The sequence below is a fragment of the Dermacentor silvarum genome, chromosome 10, assembly GCF_013339745.2.
Source record: "Dermacentor silvarum isolate Dsil-2018 chromosome 10, BIME_Dsil_1.4, whole genome shotgun sequence".
Classification (NCBI taxonomy): Eukaryota; Metazoa; Arthropoda; class Arachnida; order Ixodida; family Ixodidae; genus Dermacentor; species Dermacentor silvarum.
This window is the reverse complement of record NC_051163.1, coordinates 150350541-150374196: the sequence shown is the minus strand read 5'-3', so window position 1 is coordinate 150374196 and position 23656 is coordinate 150350541. Positions and strand designations below refer to the sequence as shown.

The following is a 23656-nucleotide window of genomic DNA, read 5'->3' as shown; positions in this document are numbered from 1 at the left end:
CATAGCCTCCTATATATGGTAATGATGATGATACTAGTTTTGATTCTGCCAGCGCCATTTCTCAGTCTCATACTTTAGTTCAGAACGCCACCACTACGCTTATTTCCGTTGCACTGTGACAGTTTCCCTTCTCCGAGTTTGTGTGGGTGTTCTGTGTTATCGCCTCTTATCCTAAGAGGACCATTTCGTGTCGACGACGCGATTTTTGAAGCAGCCTTGATACGGAGAATATAAGGCTTTCGCCTTAATAAACCCAAGGTGGTTTTTGGAGAAAAGGTGTTCTTAGCTGACTTCACACAGGTTTGGCGTATCTGGGTGTCCAGTAACCACTTCCCGAAAAATAACAGCCCAATCTAGATGCAACAGCGAGTCGTAAAAGTTATCAAAATGTATAACGCTCGAGACAAGAAGCGAGAATTAGTCGCAGAGTAGGTAAAATCCATGGCAGGGGCATAACTAACGCCAATATACCGTGTAGATCGTGTAAGGGTCGCACTTCGTTTTTTTTTTTTTTTCTTTTTTAAGATTGTGACGAGGCGCGGCGCTGACACGGAACCGGACCATTTGGTCCAATTTTTCTGACTGTGAGTTCAGAGAACTTCTATGCAAGCTTCCCCACGGAACGCCTTCCCCGATTTGTTCGTTGTGGCTAGCTCCTCTTTTGTTTAGGCCACCGATGTACTGACTTGTCGACCGTCGACGCCGAAATTTTGGGCTGCGAAGGACCTCTCACCTGTACACGTGAGAGGTCCTTACTCGCGATTATACGGTAGTCGAAAATTTACCACATCGCACTATTTGGGACGAACTCCACCACTGGAAAAGCTGGCGCCACCGTCGGCGTAACGTCGTATGAGGGATCACGTGGACACAGCGGCTGCGTCGTCTGATTCGGAGTCGCCGAAGCAAGCTGAAAACGAAAGTTTAGTCCCACCTGCGCTACGGTTCTGATTAAGCGGGTATGTTTCCCGCTTCGGGTGTCTGCTTGACAACACTTGAAAGCACTATAATAGGTCGTGGCTGCCTTTGAAGGCGTCCGACATGGTAGGCTATTGCTCGGTACCGCAGTGCCGGATGCGTACGCAACGGAGCCCGGTGTCAGCCTTCACACGTACCGCAGGCCAAGAAGCTGCGTGTAGCTTGGATTGCGAAACTTATAACCGGCAAGCAGCCGTCGGCTACACGTGGCTACACCGCGAGGAAGATTTCTGCTACGCGGTGGGGCTGCGATGTTCAGTGAGTACCAAAAAGCGCACACTGAGAAGCTCGTTCGCGCGCTCTGCCCAGTTAATGTCACGAACATTTCGTCTATGAACTTGCCAATGCTAGACATTGGCAAGTTCGCAAGAATGGAAAGGGAACGGCAACAAGCACACTCAAAAAAGGCATGGCATATATGCTCATGTTTGTGTTAGCACCAAACAATCAATGTACTGCTTAACAAAATGACGCAGCGGAAAATTCCTCTTTGAGAAGACCGATAAACATACAGTGCGACGCAACTTGAGAAATAACAATATTGAAACGTCCAAGAATTTACAAAAGAAAAAAATGATTAAATCGTCGCGATGTCACATGAGTCGCCGTATACCGTCGAAGTCCCTAGTTATAAAGAAATTATTTTAGAACAGCTCTGACAGCTTCCTCGCAACAATGGTTGCTTGTGTACTGTCAAATGTTCATATGCTGCGGCCGCATTGAGGTTTCATTCTGTTAAGCTCCATTTGGTTATACGGACAGCTCTATAAGAACATATTTCATAGTCTGCTCTCTTTCACGCAAGGTGGTCGTTCGGGGGACTCCATCGCGTCGGCCGCGCGCAATGGGCATTCACTGTACATATTCGGTAAACAGATAGCGCCTGTAAACTACTCTGTGCTTTGTTTGCCCAAGAAATTATTATTTTGACAGTAATAAACTTCCCTCGTTCGCAGAGTACTGACAGAAAAGGCCAGGAGGGCTCCTGCGTGGTGTTTTTATTGAGCGCGGACAGCCACACATGTGAGGAGCGCGCTGTGTTATCCCTCGCACTACGCAAGCGAGGCGCTTGCGACAGATGGAGACTCCGAGTCCTCGCCCCCGACATCCCCTGTAAAGCGTGCACCGCCGTAGATATCAATATGTTGAGGCGAAGCCATCGTACGGCACCCTTTTGAGAAATGGTGCGAGTTCGCTTGCACTAAACAGACCTCGCGCGAGGTAATGATGCTTGGAAGCTGGCTTCGGCTGTGCCCACAAGAAGCGTTGATCAGTCGCAGGCTAGGTAAAATTAACGGCATGGGCGTAATTAGTGCCAATATGATTCACATCGCACTATACCCCTGTAAAGCGTGCACCGCCGTAGATATCAATATGTTGAGGCGAAGCCACCGTACGGCACCCTTTTGAGAAATGGTGCGAGTTCGCTTGCACTAAACAGACCTCGCGCGAGGCATTGATGCCTGGAAGATGTCTTCGGCTATGCCCACAAGAAGCGGTAATTAGTCGCAGACTAGGTAAAATTAACGGCATGGGCGTAAATAGCGCCAATATGATTGCACCATAAAGGCATCACCTCCGAGATAGGGTCGCCGAGCCTCTTGGTCAAAAAAAAAAAAAAAAAAAAATCGCAGCTTCGCCCGAAAGTCGAAGCGTCGATTGCGATAGCAAACTAGTGGACAGCTATACTTTAGTGCTTCAGCACATAAAACGGCGTTTTTTTAAAGAAAGTAACTGGGACGCCAATGCATTGCTCCGCAAAGTTCGGGAACATCTCGAAATTGGTGCCATCCTGAGAATTCGTTCCAAGTGGATGCGCCTGGCGAACTCCCCAGATAAAATTTGTAAATTGCAATATGGCCCATAAGGTAAATAGTTAAAAACTTAGTGAAAAAGTTTGTAAATTGCAATATGGGCCATAAGGTAAATAGTTATAAACTTAGCGATTCTTTGTTAATTTATCGATTGCACATTTCAATTTTTTTGTGCATGTCCGCCTCTTCGAACAGACCAGCTCATCAACTAGAACTATGCTATCTGCTACAGGCAATCTCTACATAAAAATTTTTGAAAGTGTTCGCTGAAACACCCTGTATATAGACCGGCACACAGTTGCCCCTTCCCGGCAACTGCAGCTCATGCAACTCTAATCTTTACAGGGAAACGTTTGCGGCAAACACATTGCGCGAAGGCGAGCTATCTGTTTTTTTTTTGTGTGTGTGTGACCTCAGGTAAGGAACAAAAGTGCTTTGTGTAACAAATAAAACAATTGGATGCTGTCACAGAACAGGCATGTGACCTCAGTAAGGAACCGAGGTCACAAGCCTGTTCTCTGACAGAATCCATTTTTTTTTTGTTACACAAGGCACTTTTGTTCTGTTTACCATCAACTTACCATTCTGACAGTGATCTGACTCTGTTTACTGAATGTACCCACTGCATTGAACATGATAAGGCACTTTTCTTGTTTACCATTCAGTTACCATTGATTTAGCAATTTCACTGTGATGTGACTGTTTACATAGTGTCGCTTCTGCTTTGCTTGTCTGAAATAAGTGGAATGGCAGGTTTACTTGCTGCCCTGCTAGTCATTCCAATCAGAAGAAAAGCAAACAAATACAAGCTGGTTTTATTGCAGTGACTGAGTTGGGTAAACGGATAAAATATACACCTCAATGTAGCAGTAGAGAATGTAGTTTTGCCAAGATAGTATCCAGGATGCAATTGTGACAGATTTAAGTTATGGTATTTATCAGATTCTGTTGCGCCCACTTTTTTCCCCTAAGAAAATTGGGCCGAGAATTGCCCTGTGTTGTGCATTCGAATACAAAACTAAAACCGCGTTTGTATGCTTTACCGCATAACAGGGCAGTGTTGCAGCAAAGCTGACTTTAGGAAACTGGCGGCTATTGCAGTGGCAAGCATTAGACCCCTGCCCATTTTTCATACCAAAAGCTCGGGTGCGCATTATATTTCTACTTTGTTTAGGAGCTTTGGTGTCATTTCTACACTGTCTACAGTGGACCCACAGAAAGCGGGCTCCAGTTTGTTTCGGGGGTGTGTTAGAATCTGGCAAGTACTGCCAAATGAATCAGCAGTGTGTTTTGACGTTTTTTTCTGCATCTTGTTTAATTCGACTAGCCAGGTAATTCTATCAGTATCGTTGGTCCTGTCAGTGTCTAAGTAACGGAAGTCAACTGTCAACTGCATACAGTTGACTTCCTCAATGTGCACGGCCTTAGGAGCTCCTTCTCCAAGTTCTTCGGCATACCACTGAACGATCTGAGCAAGCAACACAGCACACTCTCCTTCAATGACTCACACTTTTGAAGCAGCCCTTAACCCTACGTTGTCATCTTTATTATCGGCCACTGGCAAGCACTGCCTGGGTGGCTAACACTGCTGCCCAATACAGCCTCTGCATTTCGTAGCCCCTAAGACAAAAGCCCTGATCAGTAAAGCAACAAGTGCACAGTAGCTTGAACTGACTGCGCTATCACAGGAACAAAGTCTTGCTGGTTCCCATGATAGGCCGGCCCGCACAATTGTATCAGCATCTGAAATCGTGATGCAACATGCATATGCATGTGCACCAACGCACAGTCATTCACAGTTCTACAAATCTGCCACTGTGGCATGCCATTCGACGGCAGTGTCCTCATTGTCATCAGCGCTGGTCGCCTTTTAAAGTGCAGCTCTTACGGGCCTGTTCCGGCGGCGAGCGTTGGCGTAATGGAGTGAACGAGTGCAGCAAAGGATGAAAGACCCCGAGGAGGAAAGCGGACAGGAGGGTGTAGCGGAACCATGAGGCAGAAAGCGGAGGAGGGTATGGCAAAAGCGGGAAAAGAAAAGTGCAGTGCGGCACACTTTGCTATAAGCACAATTATAGCAAATGCCTAATATGTCACAAATGTATTCATAAATCCGCAGAAAGGATTGCAAATTTGGCACATTAGTATTGTGCACTGGTCTCAAAAACTGTACGTTTCTGTTTTCTTTGCTAACTTCTTATATTGAGTGTAATTTCAAGAAACTTATTTCAAATGTCATGAGCACAATTTAGGCTAATCCACATTCAAGATAACACAAAGCTTCAATATGCTGGCATAACTATATATGTCACTAGAAGGAACATTAAAAAAAATTTTCATAGACAGTAGTGACAGACTTCCTCTAGGTAATATAACAAGACTCTCTGAGGTTCAAGGACCCAGAAACCTTTCGATGCTGTTTAGAAATCACCTACTGCCATGAAAAATTTTATCAATTTGTTTATTCACAAAAGAAGTGCACATCCCTAACCTTTAGGGATTCCATGTTTTGTGACGGTACAAGTGGTTTGCAAGGTGGTCCTTTCGTGAAAAGGACATGCCACAGTGTATGCAGGAAAAGGGACGTTCTCCTGTGTGACAGCGCACATGCCGCTTCAGATTGTAACTGTCAGTGAATGCCTCCGGGCACAGATGGCACTGATAGGGGCGCACGCTTGTGTGTGTGCGCAGGTGCGACTTCATGAGCTTCTTGTCCTCAGTCACGTAGGTGCACAGCCGGCAAGAATGCAGTTGGCCTTGTATAGACACGAGCGACTGGTATTTCTTCGAGGGCCCCGACGTGAGGGAACCTGCAAAGTCGCAGCGATTATGGGAGAGCGTTGCAAACAATGTTTCACGCACTATGAAACCGGAGTGCTATACCTGGCAATCAAAAAGGGTTGCCACATTTATACGTAAAATATGTGATATACCTCCGGACTATCCAAACCAGATATTACAGTTGTGGTAACAGTGCACTGACACATTACATGTCTCACACAAGTTCCCTTTTCTATATACTTAAATAACTGTCCTTAATACATACAAACTCCTACTGCCAATACGTAGAGTTCAAAATTGACATGCAATTTTGACATTAGGCATTGATAGTAGCATTACTTTGCATACACAACACTTGTTTATATACTCACCTATCAAACTATTACATGCTTTTTTTTTTTTTTTTCTTCATATGGAAGGATTAGCACAATGCATGAACTGATGTTAGAACACATGTAGCATATGTTAAATGAAATATGAATATGAATGAAAATTTATAAGAAAATTAGATACATATGAAAGTAAAAAAGAAAAAAAGAGTAAAACAGCATTTACAGAGGTCAGAATTGCACCACATTTGCTGGTGGAGAAAAATACAGCAGCATTTTTGTCTCTCTATTTGTGCACTGTAATCATTTTCCATGATGATTTGTCCATTCCTTCAGGAAAAGCAATATGAACCTACAGAGTACAGAAGGTAACTTATTCACCAATTAGTGCTTCTGCCACTGACACAACCACACATGCACAAACGTTTGAACAGATCTCTGAATACACGCAATATTCCATATACATCGAATTCTCTGCTAGTACATTGCAGTAACTTTTTTTTACCTGATGATTAATGATCAGTCAATGCAATAAAGCCTTTTTTTTTCTTTATGATTTCAGAACAATCAGGGGGCGGCAGGCGAATTTGCCATTAGACTTGTTCAAGACAAGAGAAGCATAGGTGGCAATCAGTACACTGTTGCATCATCATCACAATGGTAAATCAACCATAAATCAACCTGCGTTGTCATGTAACAGAGCCAACAAACAGATGTTTTTTAAGAATAAGCTGGTTAGATGGACTTCTTGCAAAGTCTGAACAACACAACCTCTTACATACTTTGTAGGAGGCATGGATACATCTGTAACGAAACGAAGTAACTGTCAAAGCCAGCACAAACACTAACACACCCACACAATCTTTTTTTCTCTGAGTCAACAAACATATTTGTGTTGGAAGCACGGTGCTACACTTCACAGTATGTTATCACCTCATATATCGATTGCAAACAATTATCCACTGGCTCCTGCCAAACCAACTTCGTAAGACTAGAATACCTCTTTTGCAATAAGAAAGCAGCACTGTTTTGAGCACTAACTTTTCTACACCCTACATCTTCATCCCATTGGCTCTTCTTTCAAAAAACAAACGTCCCATTGTTCCTGGTAGCACTTGCTCAGTGCTTTGAAAGTGCGATTGGCAAGTGACTACTCCACCACTTCATGCAGTGGCGTAGCCAGGGGGTAGCCCACTGGGCACGTACCTCCCCCCTGCCCCCCCTTCTGTTCCAGGCGAAGTACGTGCCCTCCACCCTTTCCTAAAATATATTTCTCACTATGCTCAGTGCAGCACTCACAGCCTCTACAAAGACGTCATGTATTGGCATGAACTTCCACGCTATGCATGTTGAAAAGTGCTTGGCACGCAATAAAAGACCACAAGAGCTTTTCTGCATGCTTCAAGAATAACATAATGTAATCCACAGAACCTCTGAACACAAACAGCCGTTGCTGTCACTAGGATGAAAACACTAGTCAATTTGAGAGACCTGTGGCCTAGCAAGTGTTGAAGTATACATGTTTCAATGGCACAAAGTTCCTGGCAAGACAGTCTAGTTCACATCAATTGTAGCACTGGCACTGTGTTTCATTGGTGCCTGATCCAAATCCATGCTCCATGCATGGCATTCATCCCCAATCTTGCATATTTTTGAACAGGCTAGTAGTGCACAGGCTGTAGTCCTAGGTTGCCCAGGATACCCTAGCTGTGCTTTAAAGTGTTTATACAAGTGTGTGAATATTTAAAACTTTGAATACCGATTGAAATGCCCCGCCCTGTATTCAATTCATATTCGATTCAGCAATTATCCAAAGTTGTAGAGTATTTCTTTCCACTGAATAGACATAAGGGATAAAAACACTTATTGCTGTCTCAAGAGAGGCGGAACGAGGAGTGTGATGACTCTTTAGAATGTTTCTGCTGCAGCAGTGCTGCTGCTGTGGCACAGAGGCACTAGTTTCTGAGGAAAAACACAGAGCAGATGACGTCAGCTCAAATACCTAGGGGTATAAAAGCATTTTGACACTGGTTCTATTTTGAAGAATGTAATTCATTCATGAATGAAACTGTAACTAGGCTGATCTCAGAAGCAGCAACTGAAGTGAGAGGTAAGGCACCAAGGCAACCAGTAGGTAAGCTCTCCCAAGTAACAAAGGACCTAATAAAGAATCGACAAAGCATGATAGTGTCAAACTCGAGAGATCAGATAGAATTCGCGGAACTGTCAAAACTGATCAACAAGAAGCAAGTAAGGGATATTCGAAATTATAACCTGAGAAAGATTGAGGAAGCCATAAAATGTGGATGCAGCATGAAATCAGTGAGACGAAAACTTGGCATAGGACAAGGCAAGAGGCATGCACTGAAAGATAAGCAGGGTAATATCATCAGCAATTTAGATGACATAGTAAAACTAGTGGAAGAATTCTACACTGACCTGTACAGTACCCAGAGCAGCCAAGCTACTTTCATTCGAAGGATACAGACACTCCTTCTATAACTAGCGATGAAGTTAGAAGGGCCCTGCAAGACATGACCCTGGGAAATGCGGCTGGAGGAGATGGAATAACAGTTGATTTAAAAAAAGACTGATGAGATCTCATGCTTGAAAAGCTTGCAGCCCTTTATACGCAATGCCTCACGGCTTCGTGTACCAAAGAACAGGAAGAGTGCCAACATTATACTAATACATAAGAAGGGAGGCGTTAAAGAACTGAAAAATTATAGACCCATTAGCTTGCTTTCAGTACTGTATATAATATTCATCAAGATAATTTCCAATAGAGCCAGAGCAACACTTGGCTTCAATCAATCAAGAGAACAGGCTGGCTTCAGGAAGGGATATTCTACAATGGATTGCATCCACGCCATCAATCAGGTAATGGAGAAATCTGCGGAGTACAATAAGCCTCTCTATATGGCTTTCAGAGATTATGAAAAAGCATTTGATTCAGATCTGCAGTCATAGAGGCATTGCGTAATCAAGGAGTAGAGGATGCATACATGAATATCTTGGGAAATATCTACAAAGATTCCACAGCTACATTGGTTCTCCACAGGAAAAGTAGAATGTTACCTATCAAGAAAGGGGTCAGGCAAGGAGACACAATCTCTCCAATGCTATTTACTGCATGCTTAGAAGAAGTATTCAAGCTCTTAGACTGGGAAGGCTTAGGAGTGAGGATCAACGACAAATATCTCAGCAACCTATGGTTTGCAGATGACATTGTCCTATTCAGCAACAGTGGGGACGAATTACAACAAATGATTGAGGACTTTAACCGATTAATATGATTAATATGCAGAAGACAAAGATAATGTTCAATAGACTCGCAAGGGAACTAGAATTCAGTTTCACCAGTCAGCCTCTAGAGTCTGTGAAGGTACATTTATCTAGATCAATTACTCACGGGGGCCCTGATCATGAGAAAAAAAATTGCAAAAGAATAAAATTGGGTTGGCAGGCATTCCCAAATCCTGACTGGGAGCTTACCACTGTCATTGAAAAGAAAAGTATGCAATCATTGCATGCCAGCGGTGCTAACATATGGGGCGGAGGTTAACAAAGAAGCTTGAGAACAAGTTAAGGTCTGCACAAAGAGCGATGGAACGAAAAATGTTAGGCCTAACATTAAGAGACAGGAAGAGATCGGTGTGGATCGCAGAGCAAATGGGGATAGCCGATATTCTAGCTGACATTGAGAGAGAGAAATGGAGCTGGGCAGGCCGTGTAATGCGTAGGATGGACCATTAGAGTTACAGAATGGTGCAAGAGAAGGGAAGCGCAGTTGAGGATGGCAGAAAACTAGGTGGGGGTGATCAAGTTATGAAATTTGCAGGCAAAAGTTAGAATCAGCTAGCGCAAGACAGGGGTAACATAAAATATAGGCTGATGATGAATTCATTAATGTGCAGTCAAACACTGTCACCTTTGAATTAGTTCCCTTGCGCAGAATTATAGTGCTCCCAGCATTTCTTCCACTTCACGAATATGTCGTGGATGTCGCTTCCGGAAGGAGTCAAGCACCCTTATGCAATTCGAGCTTGATTAATGCAATCGTGCAAAATTGGTGACTTTGAGCTGGGTTTTAAATTTTGGGCAGAGAATGAGAAAAGTGGGAGCTGAATCTGACGATTACAGCAGAAAGCATGCTGCTTCCGTTAAGAAACTCGTGTGTGTGGAGTGATCTGTGGCAGGATACATTGTCGTCGTGCAGAATCGAGCTGCTTATGTGCCCCAGATCGGGCAGTTTTCTCCAAATGGCCTCCCTCAGACGCCCTAAAACATGGCAGTAAAAATGACAGTTCAAAGCCTGGCCATTCACGACCAATTCCTGATGCACAATACTGTGAATGCCAAAAAACACAATGAGCATACACTTTGTCGAGCTGCGGATATGTGTAGCCTTTTTTCTTTTTTTTTTGTTTTAGTCGTGGAGACACTAGGCTTTTCCTCAGCAATGACTGCTGCTTCTTGTCAGGAGCATGCCCGTACACCTAAGTTTCATGCCTAGTAATGATCCTTAATGTGAAACGAGGGTCATGCATCAGGTTTCAGGAGAATGTGCTATGCTTCGCAGCCCAGACTGATAGCTGATGACAACACTTTCAATCCAACTCCACTTCTTGATAATGATGGGACACATAAGTTTCCAAAACTGTTCGTGTGGTTTGACAGCGAAGTCTAAAAATAAAAATGTGGTTGATCCCTCTTATATAGGAATCGGTATAGAACACGAAAGTGAAACGTGTCTTCACAGAAGTAGTGTAATGTTTATTGCACATTGATATATAATGTCTATTGGTGTTTTGTGGCTAAAGCGCCCTTAGGCGTTGATGCACCCACGCTGACGCCTGGTGGCACGTCTCCTCCATCACGACTACCAACGTCGATGACCATGAGCAACCGTCGTGCATATGGAAGCTGCACTACGCTGCACACGCTAGCACAACGCGAAAGACGAAGCACTTAACTGACACACTAATACAACGCGCAAGACAAAGCACGTAACTGAATCGTCACCGAGTCAAATCAGCGCGTACAGCGCGTCGTAATTGCAGCCTCCGCGATCAACTTCAGAAACATTTTCAGAGCTAATTGCGGAGGCCACGCTCCGCTGTGCTGAGTACGGTGAACGCCACCTAGGTGGCGTTGGTAGTGCTTCTTGATGCCAGCGTCCCTTCGAATGCTGGCATCGAGGCGTCGTAGTGCTGAGACCACCGAAGCGTTCACTGTCGGTGCGCGTTAGTGTCATAATGCAGTACTTCTCTTTTCTGCTCGTAGGCGGCGGCACCGCCCCGAGCAAGAGCGCGGGTACACGGAGGAGTGTTAGATATATAAGGCGCGTCTGTGTAGCAAATGCGTTTGTGGCGCAATGGGTTAAACGCTCGGCGATCTATCGTCGCGGACCGAGAGGTCGTGGGTTCGATTCCCAAATTTTGGATGTTTGTGGAACTTTTTCTTCTGGTTTCTTTCTTTGTATTATGTTCGTGTACATTGTAAGAACGTCACATCCGTGACGGAAATACGTCAGTGAAGTCTTGGTGGACCCAGGCATAAAACACTTTCGTGTTAATAAACACACCTGCACGTATTAAACAATGATTTTCTCACAGGAGTACAGAATCTGCAAATATGCTGCAATAGAATTGCATGGCTAAACAAATTTGTTCTGACGCTCCTCTCATGTCCAGCCTGACATCATGAATTCATCATATTTTAAGCACGCATTAACTATAATTGCAAAGGAGGCCTAACAACCCAGCAGTACAGCTGCATTCAACATGAGCTGAAACAGGGTGCTTGCATTTGCTGGGGCTCAAAGAGTGCACTGCAGCACCGACCCTGGAAAAATGAGAAAACTAAACACCCTTCCAACTACTGGTAATTATTAAGTCAACTTATTGCATTTCGCCACCACTGTGCAGTCCTGGAGAAGTTTCGACCAGACACCATGTTGCAGCTCTTCTGACACCGATTTCAATATATTATTTCCTGAACTTTGTGAAGAAATACTGACACGTATACATGTTTATCTTTCACCGGTGGCCGCTTTCCACCGGCTAACAAATGTTAAACGTTATCGCTCGGCGCAGGACGCGCCTGTATCGGAAGTTTCTAGAACGTTATCGATGCTTCTTTCCGTTGCCTGTTTTCACCGACGCTTATGTTATCTGATTGTATGACCGACGCGAATTGTCTAGAACTTTCTGGAAGACACGCGGGCATCAGGGATTAATCTGGAACATTCGATGACTCAGGTATAAAAGCCGACGCGCTTCGCCGCTGATCAGATTTTCGACGATCGCCGACTGTGTTTGCCGCTATCGTTGTGCTTTGAGTGTACCTTGCTTTTGTGGACACAGGTTCGCCCAATAAACAACCAGTTTCGTCGTACACAGTTTTACGACTGTTTTCTTCAGCGTCACTACTACGTGACATCTGGTGGAGGTGCTTTTGTGTCCATGCAGCGGACGCCCCCGCAAAGCCGCGACCCAAGCCCGAAACCGGAGGACGAGACCATTGTCGCCAAGGACCAGCGAGCTAGCCGTAGGCAGCAAGGACTTTTGCCAGAATACGGACTTCTTTCCGAGAAGACCACAGCGATCAAGGCCAAGTCAACGACCACAATGGCAGCCCCAGCGTCCCCCATCCTGCTGCAGCAACCTCGGGAGCCACCGACCTTCCGTGGATCATCAGCTGAAGACCCTGAAACATGGCTGGAGACGTACGAGAGGACCGCGACATTCAACAAATGGAGCGACGATGACAAGCTGCGCCATGTCTATTTTTCGTTGGATGACGCTGCTCGGACATGGTTTGCAGGGTTCGTACACAATATTTGGCTGGAAATTCAAGGACATTTCAAGGATTTCAAGGATGCAAAAAGGCAGAATTCAAGGAGTGTTAGCGTAATTTTATTTCCTCACATGACTTAGGAAAGGAGCCCTATTTTCGCATTAATTTCTCTTTCAAGAGCTGTTATCTCCGCTTCTTTTTCTTTGGCTGTTCGACGGAAACTTCGTCGCCTTTCGCCTTTCTGGTGGGTCTTCAAGGCAGATTCCCCCATCGTTGCAATGTTGACCGTCTTCTGACATAATGCGCACATTGCTCGATAAGGATCGCTTGGTTCCGGTCTCACCCAGTGACGATAGTCCGTATGTTGCAGCCACGCAGGCTGAAACTTGCACTTCCCGCCTGGCATCTTGTCAAAGTAAACACACAACGCAAACGCGAACTTCACTGAAATGGCGCGCACGAGGCCGACAAACGGCCCGACTATAGTACCTAAAAGACACATACTAGTGTGCCGAGAGCGGGTGTCGCGGTAGCACCGAGTGTGATGCCTGCCGCCGCCGGCTGCTTGGTGCGCTGCACTTCGAGACTGTGCCGGACCATGCTGAGACATGGGCGGACTTCAGGCAAGACACGACGCGAGTCTCCCCATTTGCCCGGCGATCTGCCTCTTATGTTCTTGTCCCAATCCGCAATACGTTCGGGGTCTGCGGACGCGCTGGGTAATGAGATGAGCCGTTTCTTTCCGCCTCTCTGGCAAAATCGCGAGCGACCTGTTCAAAGTTTCTTTAGGCAGACGAGTGCACACATAGATGCAAAAAACCCACTCACAATAAGAAAAGACTGCAACGAAAGCGGCAGCAAGGCGAGAAATGAACTAAGCATTGCAATCGACGCGTAGCAATCAACGCATCGCAAACAAACGCGAGTCGAACACCGCAGGATTTAGCATGGTGCCGACAGGCATCGCCGTCTGGTGGCCCGCGGCGGCAGGCATCACAGCCCGCGCCACCGTCCCGCGTTGGAGACTCTCGGTGGACGGCACACTAGAGTATATTCTAGGCACTATAAGCAAGCCGAGCGAGCGATATGTCTCGCATTGGATTGGATTTCCAATGCATATTAGTTGCCAGACGACGTAGGGGCTGCGAGATTTAAAACCGAAACTTCCTGATGTTGCCCTTTAGTCAACACAGCTTGTTTTCATGGGCATTCGTAAGCGAAAGGGCCTTAAATATCAGCATGACTTGCGGATGTACATCGTTATTTTCCTCTAGCGGAACAAATCCCACGGGATTTTCAAGGATTACAAGGAGCCCACGGGTATTCAAGTAGTTTCAAGGGCCCTTGAACTTATACTGTCAATATCAAGGACATTCAAGGATTTCAAGGGGCTGTGCGAACCCTGCAACCAGAACAGAGAGACCACCCTGGTGACTTGGGACCTATTTCGCGAGAACTTCGGGAGGACCTTCACGAGTGTCATACGAAAAGAAAGGGCTGAAGTTCTCCTGGAAACCAGAGTTCAATTGCCAAACGAGAGCATCACGATCTTCACAGAGGAGATGACTCGCCTCTTCCGCCACGCCGACCCCGACATGTCTGAAGAAAAGAAAGTTAGGTTCTTGAGGCGGGGCGTCAAGGAGCATCTATTCACCGGATTGATGCGCAACCCGCCCAAGACTGTGGCAGAATTTGTTTCGGAGGCGACAACGATCGAGAAGACGCTTGAAATGCGAGCCAGGCAATACAACCGCCGTGCGCTGACAAACTACGCCGAAGCTCAAGCTCTAGGCGCCAACGACCTGCACGAGGCGATCAGAGCGGTTGTACGGGAAGAACTACAGAAATTATTCCCAAGATCGCAGCCTCAGGTGGCTTCAATCGCTGACATAGTTAAAGAAGAGGTTCAGCGATCACTGGAAGTGCCAGAAGTTCCGGCATCGCCTCAACCACAGCCGCAAGCGATGACCTACGCCGCCGTCGCCCGTCGTGAAGGCCACCCTCCGCGCTCGCGCCAGGGCCCCGTAACGCCGCAGTTCCGCCGTCCACCGCCGCCGCCGCCAGCACGCCCGCCCGTCGCCCAGCGCAGCTACCAGCGGAAGACGGACATTTGGCGCGCCCCCGACCACCGCCCGCTCTGCTATCACTGCGGGGAAGCCGGCCATGTCTACCGCCGATGCCCATACCGCGAGATGGGCCTGCGAGGGTTCGCCGTCAGCGCGCCACGTCCACAGCTTGGCGAGTGACCACGTGACATCGCCGACTACCTTGCCGGAGCCCAGTGGCAACCACGACGACCCTCACGCTCACCGTCACCAGGCCGCTACATCTCGCCGCATCGCCGCCTGTATGCCGGCCCAACCCGGGGCCGATCTCCCAGCCCATACCCGGGAAACTAAAAGCAGCAACCGATGGAGGTGCGGTTGCTGTACGACGCAATGCCGAAGATCTTCCGCCGCCGCCGACGACGACGATTCGCGAATCATCACGACGAGATATCAGCACGCCGCCTAGCAACAGCCTTGACAACACATCGACGCGACGTAGCAGCAGCAGAGCAAGCCGACGCAGCCGTGATCCGACGCCACGAATTAACCGCAACGCCAGACGCCGGTCTACCGATCTAGACGTGCTCATCGATGGTCATAACGTCACCGCTCTCGTCGACACTGGCGCCAACTATTCAGTTTTCAGTGGCACGTTCGCCGCCAAGTTAAAGAAGGTGAAGACGGCCTGGCAAGGACCCGATATACGGACAGCGGGAGGTCACCTAATAACGCCGGCTGGAATCTGCACAGCGCGAGTCACGGTAAACAACCGCACTTACCCGGCGAGCTTCGTAATCCTGCCGCACTGCTCCAGGGACGTCATCCTAGGCATGGACTTTCTAAACCAACATGGTGCAGTCATCGACTTAAGGTCCAAGTCGATAACGCTTTCAACACACAAAGCGATACCGCCGGATACAAGCATCAGTTACCATGCCTTGAATGTGCTTGAAGAACAAGTCACCGTTCCGACGCGCTCCAGCGTAATGATTTCCGTCGGTACCGAAGTGCCTGCAGACATGGAAGGCGTCATCGAGGGCGATCATCACTTACTGCTCGACCGTGAAATTTGCGTCGCTAGAGGCATAGCTGAGCTACGTGCAGGGAAAGCAAGGGTGATGCTCACGAACTTCAGCCCCGAATATAAGCACATTAACAAAGGCACCACGGTCGCCTACATCGACGAAATAGTACAAGCCAGCAGTGCTTTCGCCTTCACGGATTCCAGTGCACCTGCAACGACGACTATAATACCTGAGCCAACTTTCGACGTCAATCAGAACCTTCCCAGGCATAAGAAAGAACAACTAAAAGCTCTGCTCCTGCAATACAAGGACTGCTTCTCGTCGTCGTCAAAAGTTCGACAAACCCCTGTCGCCAAGCACCGCATCATCACCGACGAAAATGTCCGCCCACTCCGTCAGAGCCCGTACCGTGTTTCGGCGCGCGAACGTGAAGCCATAAGGCACCAAGTCGACGAAATGCTACGCGACGACATCATCCAGCCGTCCAAGAGTCCGTGGGCGTCCCCCGTGGTGTTAGTGAAGAAGAAGGATGGAACCCTACGTTTCTGCGTCGATTATCGGCGACTCAACAAGATCACGAAGAAGGACGTATACCCCCTCCCATGGATTGACAACGCCTTGGATCGACTCTACAACGCAAAGTATTTTTCGTCGATGGACCTCAAAACCGGCTACTGGCAAATCGAAGTCGACGAGAGGGACCGGGAGAAGACTGCCTTTATAACACCAGACGGACTGTTCAAGTTCAAGGTCATGCCGTTTGGTCTTTGCACGGCACCTGCGACTTTCCAACGCGTCATGGATACAGTACTGGCAGGCTTGAAGTGGCAGACTTGCCTCGTCTATTTGGATGACGTCGTTGTGTTTGCTTCAAGCTTCGAAGAACACCTGCAGCGCCTTGAAACAGTTCTTCAAGCAATCAAAACCTCCGGACTCACGTTAAAGCCCGAAAAGTGCCGCTTCGCATATGAGGAGCTCTTGTTTTTGGGCCACGTCATCAACAAGTCTGGAGTGCGCCCCGACCCTCAGAAAACTGCGGCCATCTCCAACTTTCCTCCGCCCGCTGATAAGAAGGCAGTGCGTAGATTTCTTGGACTGTGCGCCTATTACAGGCGCTTCGTCAAGAATTTCTGACGGATCGCTGAGCCACTGACGTATCTCACGAAGGCCGACGTCGAGTTCAAGTGGGAGATGCCGCAAGTCGAAGCATTCGAAGAACTGAAGCGACGCCTGCAATCGCCGCCAATACTTGCGCATTTCGACGAAAACGCTGATACCGAAGTCCACACCGACGCAAGCAGCGTAGGACTCGGCGCCGTGCTTGTGCAAAGGACTGACGGGCTAGAAAGGGTTGTAAGTTACGCTAGCCGGTCGCTATCGAAGGCGGAAGCAAATTATTCCACATCAGAAAAGGAGTGCCTCGCCATCATCTGGGCTACATCAAAGTTTCGCCCCTACCTCTATGGCAGGCCCTTTAAAGTTGTGAGCGACCACCACGCCTTGTGTTGGCTAGCTAACTTGAAGGATCCTTCAGGTCGCCTCGCACGCTGGAGCCCGAGACTTCAAGCATTCGACATCATGGTCGTTTACAAGTCCGGGCGAAAGCACTCTGACGCCGATTGTTTGTCTAGCGCCCCCGTCGAACCGCCGCCACAAGACGACCAGGATGATGACACTTTCTTGGGACCCATCAGTGCCGACGAATTCGCCGAACAACAACGAGCCGACCCGGAACTAAGGAGCCTTGTAGACTACCTGGAAGGGAAGACCGTCATTGTGCCGAAGGTGTTCAGGCGAGGATTGGCGTCGTTTTTCTTGCAAAACGACATTCTCCTAAAGAAGAACTTCTCGCCTCTCCGAGCCAACTACCTCCTCGTGGTACCCTCAGCATTGCGTCCAGAGGTTCTGCAAGCTCTCCATGACGACCCAACGGCTGGACATCTCGGTTTTTCACGCACTCTCGCGAGGATACAAGAAAAATACTACTGGCCTCGCCTCTCTGCCGACATCGCCCATTACGTAAGGACATGCCGAGACTGTCAGCGATGCAAAACACCGCCGACAAGGCCAGCCGGACTTCTACAGCCAATCGAGCCACCTCGCCGACCGTTCCAGCAGATCGGGATGGACTTACTGGGGCCTTTTCCGACGTCGACGTCCGGGAATAAATGGATCGTCGTCGCTACGGACTACCTCACCCGCTACGCCGAAACAAAAGCCTTGCCCAAAGGCAGCGCCGCCGAGGTAGCCCGATTCTTCGTTGAGAACATCCTCCTGCGTCACGGTGCCCCAGAAGTCCTCATCACCGACAGAGGCACGGCCTTTACGGCAGAACTAACTCAAGCCATCCTGCGGTACAGCCAGACAAGCCATCGCCGCACCACCGCCTACCACCCGCAGACGAATGGCCTCACCGAGCGCCTAAATAAGACCATCGCCGACATGCTGGCAATGTACGTCGACGTCGAACACAAGACGTGGGATGCCATCCTTCCGTACGTGACCTTCGCATACAACACGGCCGTGCAAGAAACGACGCACATGGCGCCGTTCAACCTGGTCTACGGAAGGAACCCGGCAACGACGCTTGACGCCATGCTACCAGACGTCGCTGACGAAGAAAATGTCGACGTTGCCACTTATTTGCAGCGTGCCGAAGAAGGTCGACAGCTCGCCCGCCTGCGCATCAAGAACCAGCAGAGGACCGACAGCCGACACTACAATCTACGACGACGCTACGTCGAGTACCAGCCCGGCGACCGTGTTTGGGTCTGGACTCCGATTCGCCGACGAGGACTTAGCGAGAAACTGTTGCGTCGCTATTTCGGACCATATAAGATAATCCGACGTATTGGCGCACTGGACTATGAGGTCGTGCCAGACGGCATTTCGCAATCACAGCGGCGCCGGGCACGACCTGAAGTCATCCATGTGGTGCGTCTTAAACCTTTCTACGCCCGCTGACGACCTTAGGTACTTCGTTACTTTGTTATTGTTTTTTTTTGTTTGTTGTTTATTACGCATGGTTTTGTTTTCGCTTTCGTGTTTGTAGCATCGGGACGATGCTTTTTAAGGGGAGGGTATTGACACGTATACATGTTTATCTTTCACCGGTGGCCGCTTTCCACCGGCTAACAAATGTTAAACGTTATCGCTCGGCGCAGGACGCGCCTGTATCGGAAGTTTCTAGAACGTTATCGATGCTTCTTTCCGTTGCCTGTTTTCACCGACGCTTATGTTATCTGATTGTATGACCAACGCGAATTGTCTAGAACTTTCTGGAAGACACGCGGGCATCAGGGATTAATCTGGAACCTTCGATGACTCAGGTATAAAAGCCGACGCGCTTCGCCACTGATCAGATTTTCGACGATCGCCGACTGTGTTCGCCGCTATCGTTGTGCTTTGAGTGTACCTTGCTTTTGTGGACACAGGTTCGCCCAATAAACAACCAGTTTCGTCGTACACAGTTTTACGACTGTTTTCTTCAGTGTCACTACTACGTGACAATACATTGACGTTTTGTGAAAAAAGGAAGTGGAACGACAGTCCCTTTTTTCCGCAAGTTTGGTGGCACATATCTCAAACAGTGCCACCCATAGAATTCTTTTTAAGTAGATATGCTTTGCAGTCTCACCGGCTCCAATTTGTAAATTGCAATCTGTGCCATAAAGTACTTGGTAAAAAACTTAATCAGTGAATTTGATTTGAGAGCAATGATATGAACACTCCAGGCACATTTCTACCGTTGCCATCGAGGTTGCCGTGAGGTTCCGTATAAAATCGTTGCTGTGCGCCATACGCTCTATGTGAGAGTGAAAGCGTGAGAGGGTGAGCCGGCAAGTGCAGCTCAATCTTGCACACGGCAAGGGACGAAAGCAAGAAGAAACCGCGCCGTCATCCATCTTGCGCACGACTCCGGGGAAAGAGTACGGAAGAGGGGTGCGCGCGCCTGGCCAGGCCGCTGTATCTTGAAAGCCACCTGCGCAGGGGACAGAGTCAACCGTGCTCTGTGTTTTCGCAGCTTAGTTTGCGTTGATGCAAGAGGCACCACAAAGGTCAATTCGCTCAATGCTGCTGCCGTGCTTCCTCACTTCAGCATTTTAACAGCGAGTTTCCGCAGTCATCGAGTGAGATGTGTTCATGTTTGCTTGTGCGTGCATGACAGCATGCTTGTTAATTTAGTTAGTATGCCAATGTTTACAAGTTTAAACGACAATAAATCTTTTATCGTTACTTTGTATAGTTGTCCACTAATTGGTTATCGCAATCGATGCTTTGCCTTTTGGGCAAAACTGTGACGTTGTTTTTAGTTAGTTGATCATGCATTTTGATTTCTCATACAAGTAATGTCCGCCTCTTCGAGTAGACCAGCTCAAAGACTAGAATTTTGCTACTATATGCCACAGGCAATTTTTAAAAGTTGCTATTCTTCACAGAAACACATGGTATATATTGGTGAGAATGAGGGCACGTGGCAGTAAGCACAGTGCACAAGACATTTGATAACTGAGCATGTTCTTCACTTCTGCCATATCCCCAGCGAGCTGAAGAGAAAGTGTGTGTGTGCTTGCATGCATCAATAAAAATAAATAAATAAAAATGTACGACAAAGGAAGACAATATAGAATGTAGAACATTAGAACCCTGTCATGTGCGCCGTGTTTACTACTGCTGCAAATTACAAGCTTGCCCAACTTCCCGCACTTAGTATATTTACTTGCATTTGGGCCAACATACTGTTCTTTAAAAATCTCCAAATACGAAGCTCACCGGATGACACACATTTGAGACTGTCATGTAAAGAGCAAATAGTGCACATTGCCCAGGCTCATTGACACAAGCTCTCAACAAACCACAATCCAACTGCTACAATGGTGGCAACACGGAAAGACAGGACTGTGGCGGTGACCATGGGTTCAACTGTGGAGACTCCTGCTCAGCAGGCTATGGCCAGAATGCCTGTGGCAGCATGCTGTCAGGCAGGACACGCCCTGCTAGCTGTTGCTATTCTGGCTTTGGTCTTGGCTATCTCCTTCACTAAATTTTTGCATGCAGCTCTGGAGGCTTGGTGGGCAGGCACTTGCACTCTTTGAAGTTGCCGGATTGCTCAGACAGCGCTCTGAAACTGCAATACCACTGGATGCACCTGTGTAAAGAGTCCAGTTGGCACATGTTTTACACATTCCGAAAGCTTAACACCAGCGAGAACTTTAGGTGCCAGACAACGCAAAAAACAGCTTTTTCCGGCTGCTGCTCAGAATTTTTATTTCGCTCAGCATTCTTAGGACACTTTACGGCCTTTTCACTAGCTATCATTGTCTCTAACCATCTTCCAGCCAATTTGAGTCATTGCGTTAAAAGGCTGAACACCATGCTGAAGGATCCGGGTTCGAAACCAACTGTTGGAGCAACTTGGGTCTTTGATTATGTGACACTGGGGTATCTACTGCTCTTCCATGAACCTCTCTGATGCAAACTTTGCTTATTGGGTGTATTGCCAGTAGGTATGTGGGGCATTCATCAATGTAAAAATAAAAGAATCCATTAGAAATTCTCTGGTGCTGGGCAGAATCGAACCCGCATCATATTGTAGCGGCAATGCGCGGAGTCTAGAAGAAGACAAAGAGGTGGCGTGGAGCGCGTGCTTGAACTGGGCGGTTGATCGTACCGGACTGGTTTTCGCCTTTGGCTGCTCCCTTCATGTGTTCTCATCTATCATCACCTGTAAATAAACCCATACCTTCGTAACAATTTGGTGGAGGTGCTGGGTACATCGCCCTGGACGACTACGCAGCTCTACCGACTTCGCGACGGAGCAGACGCTTGGCTGGCTTGCCACCACAAGCAGCGGACATGGAAGATTCAAGAGAAGCTGCCATCGGCGGTGAGCCCCAAGACCCTCACACAGGCCAGGCTGGCTACGCGACACCGGAGCGACATCCGAGCACCTTTTCGGGAAAGGTGCTCGGATGACTGAACTTACTGTGCTCGCACTGCGCTACCCATGACGTTATCCTAGGTATTGATTTCTTGCGTGAATGTGGGGCGACTTTGATTGTGGTAGTGGCGCCATTTCTCTGCGCAGCGCTGTGCGTACTCCCGTGGCCGAATTAATTAATGATACCTCGAACGTTTTCTCGGTGTCGAAAGATGTTTGTGTGCCCCCACGGACAGCAATGTTCGTACCCGTACACTCTTCTAGTCCTCGTACGGGATCCTGCTATGGTTTAGTCGAGCCTAATTTCAACAACGCGCTCAAGAAAAATGTGATAGTGCCTCGTTGCCTCGTGCTCGCCGTTGACGGCTCTACCCACTTGTGGACCGTAAATGTCTCGACAGAACCGATATCTCTGCCGGCAGGACTTAAACTGGCAAGCTTTGACGAAGAAACTACGATGACTGTACAAACCGTGGAACTGTCGTCTGCCGGAGCGAAATCCCATCCTGATTCCTACCCTGATTATTTCCTTGACTTTGAGCGCATGATCAACAAGTCGCTGCCTTCTGCTGAGCAGCGCCTCCTTCAAGAGGTGCTGGCAAGTTACGCTTCAGTGTTTGATTTTGCGCACGACGAAAGATCAACCAATACGCTGCCGCCGTCTCGTACGCAACATCGAATCAATACAGGGCAAGCGTCGCCAATTCGTCAGTAAGCCTTACCGCGTTTCGCCTTCAGAGAGGAAAATCATCGCCGAGCAGGTGCAAGATATGTTGCGGAAAGGAGTCATACAAGAATCATGCAGTCCGTGGGCAGCTCCGGTGATTCTCGTCAAAAAGAAGGACAACTCGTGGCGGTTTTGCGTGGACTACCGCCGTCTCAACGGCGTCACAAAAAGGACGTGTACCCACTGCCACGTATAGATGACGCCGTCGACTGTCTGCACTCCGCGTCATATTTTTCTTCCGTTGACTTGCGGTCAGGGTACTGGCAAATTCCCATGCACCCCTTGGACAAGGAGAAGACAGCCTTCGTAACACCCGACGGCCTCTTTGAGTTCAATGTTATGCCTTTCGGCTTGTGCAACGCTCCAGCGACATTCGAGAGGTTTATGAATACAGTGCTCCGCGGACTCAAATGGAAAATTTGTATGTGCTATCTAGATGACGTGATCATTTATGGCACGACGTTTGAAGAGCATAATCACCGCTTATCGATCGTGCTTGACTGCATACGACGAGCTGGCCTTATTTTAAATTCCAAAAAGTGTCACTTCGGTGAGCGTGAAGCTCTTTTACTGGGCTTTCTGGTCGACAACCAGGGAATACGACCAGATCCACAAAAGGTTGCCGTGGTTCGTAACTTTCAGCAACCAAAGACGGTGAAAGACCTCCGAAGTTTCTTGGGCCATTGCTCGTATTTCCGCCGATTTATCAAGAATTTCGCACAGCTTGCTTCTCCTCTGACGTCCCTTCTTCACAAGGACACGCCATACGTGTAGGCGGATTCCTGTGAGACTGCATTTCAGCAACTGAAGTTTTTACTGACTTCCGGACCGGTCCTGATGCACTTCGATCCCGCTGCCTTCACTGAACTGCATACTGATGCTAGTGGTATTGGTGTTGGTGCTGTGCTCGTTCAGATCTGCAGCGGTCGGCAGCATGTCGTCGCTTATGCTAGTCGGACACTTACGAAAGCGGAGAAGAACTACACCGTCACCGAACTGGAGTGCCTAGCAGTTGTATTCGCCATTCAAAAGTTCCGGCCGTATTTGCACGGCCGCGAGTTCACCATAGTGACTGACCACCACTCACTGTGCTGGCTTGCTGGGCTCCGTGACCCGTCCGGCCGATTAGCCCGTTGGGCGTTGCGCCTTCAAGAGTACAGCTTTTCAATTACCTACAAGAGCGGACGATGCCACACGGATGCCGACTGCCTCTCG

The 23656-nt window shown here is 48.1% G+C and overlaps 1 pseudogene; it reads right to left on the bottom strand.

Annotated features, from left to right (window-relative positions):
- The window catches only part of LOC125941145 (zinc finger protein Xfin-like), a 181175-nt pseudogene that overhangs the window by 116773 nt on the left and 40746 nt on the right, over positions 1-23656 (bottom strand).